We start from the raw sequence: 6,110 nt of genomic DNA on the forward strand, positions 1-6,110 counted from the left end.
TACAACAATATTTCTTATACCAATTTATGTTATGTTTATATATGCAAATACCATGTTTACTCTTGAATTATAATATTCGAATGATTATTATGGGAATGATATGTATGTGATAATTGTTAAATTCAAGGTTTAAAAACATGTGATATAAATGAGAAATAGTTTCCTTGAGAAAAGTAATTAAAATGATATTCAGGCTCTTCTCGCTTGAGCGAGAAGTGTCTAGAGAGAATGAGTGTTTTAGCTCGGGGTGAGACAACTCTCGCTTGAGCTAAAATATGCACTTAGATAACTGATTGTTTTCGCGCTTAAGCGAGATAGCTCTCGCTTAAGCCACAAATGCTTCAAAAATGGATGTGCCCTCGCTTGAGTGAGACAGCCCTCGCTTGAGCGAGAGGGCTCCATACATGCATGACTTCTTTTTAAGTCGTCTGAACGATAACTCTCATATATACGAGAGCCTAATGACATGTTTGACATCAAGAAGTAGTAAAGGTAAATAACTATATGACATTCTTGAAAGTAATAAAAGTAAGGAATTGCTTTGTTAAAGGCGAGGCCCAATGGTGTGATATTATACCCACGCAGCGAGATCGTTTGACTGTAAGAGGCTTGGTTAGAGGAGTCGTCCAAGATGATTCAGCGATGGTTCACAATGGTGCTGAGAAGTATTATGTTGTGCCCATGCAGTGATATCGCCTGACCTAGGGATGACAATAAAAACCGAACATGTAGGTACCTGCCCGAATTTAATGGGGAAAACCCGATGTGATTGGGTTCGAGTTCAGGTTCGATTTTTACCCAGGTTTAAATTTTGGGTTCGGGTTTGGTACAGCAAAGACCCTAACCCGAACTCGCCCCAAAGTAGGGTAATTCAATTTAAAATTGAAATTTCTATCATTTGCCAATTGTTTTTAATTTCTAATTTTACTTTACATGCTATTGGATCTTCAAACATAAAAGAAATGAAATAATACAAGAGAAAATAGAAATGTTAGATAAAAATTACATGAAAATAATATCATATTTTCCTTAATACTTTATCATTTTCGGGTTTTTTTTTCCTGGTTCGGGGATGGTATTTTTATTTTCAACCTCATTGAGTTTGGGTTCGGGTTCGGGTATGTGCAAACCCGACCCCGACCCGCTATGTTGCCATTCCTAGTCTGACCGTAAGAGGCTTAGCTTGAGAGTAGTCCAAGATAATTGAACGATGGTTCGTAGTGGTGCCGAAATTATTCTCTTTTTTTTATATGTTAAGATCGGGACTCACTAGAAATATTCCCGAATGTCTTAGGATGGGCAGATCACTAGAAAATATGGATTAAAAGACATAATTTGCTAATTTCAGTTAGGGTGCATATCCATGGTAAAAAATGAAGTAGTGGAGAGGAAATATACGGGAGACGAATAAGCCCCGAGATGTTGAGAGGGACGGTGTTGATGGCGGTGATTCGTCATCAAAGTCTTGAGGGAGAGTCTAGGTGAGACGAGTCCCATGTATTCCTGGATGAGGTATTCTGTTGGATTGAACAGTGCTCACAACGCAAACTAGGCGATCTCTAACAACCCATCTTTGCAATCAAGATCGATGAGAGGGATGCCCAGAAAGTGTTTGATACGACACCGTCCTGAAATGGACAGTTCCATTGGAATAGATCGATCATATATCTTTGCGAGGAATAATTTTGGTGCGATCAAATCGGCTTGTTATGGGAACTAAACTCTCGGTTATTTCCGAATAGTTATTGGGATGATAAAGGAGTAAGGATGGTGGACTCATGCATCACATTGCATACATGATATTCTTCGATATTGATTCTAAATTCTCGAGTTTTATACTTCATTCATCGTTATTTTATGCTTGTATGATCACATGATATATATGTACTCGTGTGTTGTCTTGGTTTATTATTCCGTGTAATTCCACGATGTCAATGACAAGTTTTTCATAGATGTTTTACTCCTTCTCTTTTATTCTAGTGTATTTGTATGCATGTTTAGATGGACCCATCAACACTGATCCGAGGTTATCGCTTCACTGTGTCCCAGGAGGGGACATGGAGTGTTGAGGGTAATCGACACACTTACACAGGTCCTTGCGACCTGAAGCTGGATTGGGTAAGCAATGACTCAGTTCTGTATCTTCCACCTTACTACGCAGTTTGGGAGGCATCATTCACTTGGCCTGACCGAAGACTTGCAACCGCCTAACTTTCTGTACCGGCTGAAGCTCGAGGCGTACCAGAAGTTGTTAGGACTTGACCCCAACAAAGATTCTCATCATCAAGATCGACGACAAGAGATACAGACGGGGCCATGCCAAAGGGGTACACCCCGTACCCCTCGATGGATTGGGGAGTGGATGAAGTGGAGGAGGAGGAAGACAATGACGATTTGTAGTGCTTATCTGCATAGAAGATTCAGTTGAGGTTATTGAGATCTCTTCTGACTCGGAGGTGGAGGAAGACCCTAGCAAGGCTTCTGGTGCACCTTCGGTTTAGGAGATTTCTCTTTTGTTTTGTTGTGATATGAACCTGTGTGAGCTACTTTTTGTAATGCCAATGCCCCGACATTATTTTCTTTGTATATTCAGTTTTTTTATTTGTGACGATGATCAGATTTCGCCCTCTAAAAAATTCTATATTTATTCAAGAATTTTATGAATGAGAAATATTCAGAAAAGAATTGTGTTCATTTAATTATCTTCAATGTATTAAGAATTTTATTTCCGCAAGGTTTGAAAATGTGACGTCTTGAAAATGGAATAAGGCAAAAGTGAAAATAATTTGTAAGTTATAGGTTACATAAAAGAAAAGGAAAAAGAAAAAAAAATTCCCATTTTTCTTAGAGATTAAATATATGAAATGATTTTCGGGGCATTACAGCTATATACTCTGCTTCCTTAGTGGAAAGAGCAACCACTGATTATTTCTTTGAGGACCAAGAAACCGCATTAGACCCATCATAAACACCAATCCAGAAGTTTTCTTCCGATCGTCTAAGTCGTCACCATAGTCATTGTTTGTAAAGGCTGTGAATCTCAAGTTGTTTTCTCATTTCTTATAAAGAACCCCAATATCAGTTGTCTTAAAATTCTTTTTGTTGCAAGCCAACGTGACATAGTTGGACTGGACATGAACCTGCTTATTAGACTAACACCATACATCAAGTCAGACCTAGTGACAGTTAAGTGCATAAGACTTTCAACTACCTGCTTAAATAGAGTTTCATCAATTCTAACTCCATCTACATCCTTGGATAACCTCGTACCTGGGACTATTGGATTCTTTACTGCATTGAAACCTCCCATGTCAAACCTTGCTATTACTTCTTGTGCATACATTCTTTGGCATATGAAAATTCCATCTGATCCTTACTTAACTTCTATTCCAAGAAAATGTCTCATCCTTCCCAAGTCAGACATATCAAATTATAGCATCATTGAATTTTTAAATTCATCACCCATAGCTCTATCATTCCAAGTAAAGATCAAATCATCAACATAAAGACTTACGATTAGTATCTTACCTCCTTGCGACTTTGTGAATAGTGTGTTTTCACTAAGACACTTCTCAAAACTTTCTCGCACAAAGTAAGCTTCATTATGTTTACCAAGCTCGAGGCACATGTTTAAGGCCTTACAATGTCTTTCTCAGCCTATAGACTTTTTATTCTTCTCCTTTCTTTATGAATCCCTCAAGTTGTTGCACGAGCACTTCCTCATTGAGCTCCCCGTGAAGAAGAACTCTTCACATCAAGTTGAAAAACCTCTCAACTAAATTGTGCAGCAACGATCACATGGATGATATCAAGTCTTGTCACTAGAGCAAATACTTCAGTGTACTCTACTCCATGGCATAGTGCATACCCTTTTGCCACCAGCCTTGCTTTGAGCTTCTCTACATCCCCATCTTCAATACTCACTTAACTCCAATAGGTTTGACTCCTTTAGGCAGTACAATAAGTTCCCAAGTTTGATTCATCTTTATGGCTTCCATTTTTGTTGACATTATTTTTCTCCAATTTTTGCTCTCCATTGCTTCTTCAAACGAAATTGGATCATCCTTAGTCATCATCATCATCATCATTATTACATTCAGATTTTTTCTTTCAGATAATCTTTTTCATGTTTCATAATCTGCCATCCAACCTGGTGGTCTTCTTCCATGTTCACCCCTCCCTTCAGCCAATTCTCCATATGTATTTGGCTCATGTGAAAGTGCATGTGCCTTTTTATCTGATTCAACTTCAGCTTGCAAACACAATGAATTTTTTGATTGCATAGAAGCTGACACATAAAACATTCGATTCTCACTCATGTTAGTTTGCATAATCAACCTCCTCATAGGGTAAAATACTTTGCAAGTCCCGTCCTAAATTAAAATGGCTAACCCATTCTCTTGAAGTTGTCTTATGCTTAATAAATTGTTTTTAAGCTCAGGAACATAGTAAACATCATATATTACATGAGTTATGCCATTCACTTGCATCCTTATACTTCCTTTTACTGCCACTATCATTCTCATATCATTCCCAAGCTTTACTGTCCTACTGAAATCTTCTTCCAAATCTAGAAGCCATTCTTTGTTCCATGTCATAGGATTATTGTAGCCCGAGTCAAGATACCATATCTCTTCTCTCTTTGTTTGATGAGGTTCTTTATAGGACATGAACAAAATCTCTTTTTTCTTTTTCCCACTCAGCATAATTTGCCTTCTTTTCCCAGCTAGGACACTCATATTGAAAGTGCCCCAACCTATGGCATTTGAAACACTCGATAATTGCTATGTTTAGTGGTTGTCTCCCTCTACCTCTACCATGTTCTCCTCTAAACATACCTTGACCTCTTCCTTTGCTTGATCTATCTTCTTGAGCCACTTTTAACACATTTTCTTCCTTTTGGTATTCATGCATTCTTTGTTCATGGACCAGCAGACTATCATGCAACTCATTAATGCTCAAAGTACTTAGATCATTTGACTCCTCTATTGAGCAAATAACATAATTGAACTTAGCTATCAATGATCTAAGTATCGTACTAACCATTTTACTATGTTCCATTGTCTCACCGTTTGACTTCATTTTGTTCATCACGGTTAAGGTTCGTCCCAAAAAGTTGTCCACCTTCTCTCCTTCTTTCATGGCAAGCAACTCAAACTCTCTTCTCAAGGCTTGAAGTTGTGCCCTTTTCACCTTCGTGGACTCTTGATACTTTTGTTTCATTGAATTTCAAATTGCCTTCGACGTGCCATTGTCAAGAATTATTTCCAATATTTATCTATCAATTGCATGGAATAAGAAGTTATTAACCTTCAGATCTTTGAGCTTGGCCTCCTCCACGACCTTCCTTTGCATTTCACTTGCTGATGTTGTCCCAATTGTCACATCAGGGATCCCTTCATCCACCAGCTCCACATCTCCTTGCTCCTGAGAAAATTCTCCATCATCATTGGCCAATAATCATAATGACAATCGAACCTCGGAATGGATGATTGAACAAACTTATCTGAGATTGACATTTTATCTCTCTCAGTGTTTAACTCACACTTCTTACACACACTCAATCACTCTATATCAGGGCCCTTGCGGAGCTCTAATACCAATTGTTGGAACTCAGAAATTTAGATATAGCAAAAGGAAGAAAAATTGCTATAATTGTATTGATCAATTGAGGCTTTATATATAGCCTTATTCAAACTAGGAAAAAAACATAACCGACCATATTTTCAATGCCAATAAAGTAACCATTAATTGGTTTTATTCTCCATAAATACTAAAACAAAACGGCTACCTAACATAAAGCACTTATATATATATGTGTGTGGAGCCGGTAATTTGAAGTTAGATAGCAAACTAACTTTTAATTTGATTAAATGAACTATTTTGTAACAATTGTTTGGAACCTATTCGGGTCAAGCCGAAATGACATAAGATCTTTGCGTAAAAACTTTTAAGTGTGTAAAACCTCAAATTTATAAGGTGTATAAAGACTAGCGTATTTTATCATATCTATTTCAGATTATGTAAGTTGTGAAACATTATAATTTTAATTAATTAGTAGAATTTCTTAATCGACATCTCCGCACATGATTGTGAGATTACACCCTAAT

Source organism: Lupinus angustifolius, chromosome LG19, assembly GCF_001865875.1.
Source record: "Lupinus angustifolius cultivar Tanjil chromosome LG19, LupAngTanjil_v1.0, whole genome shotgun sequence".
Classification (NCBI taxonomy): Eukaryota; Viridiplantae; Streptophyta; class Magnoliopsida; order Fabales; family Fabaceae; genus Lupinus; species Lupinus angustifolius.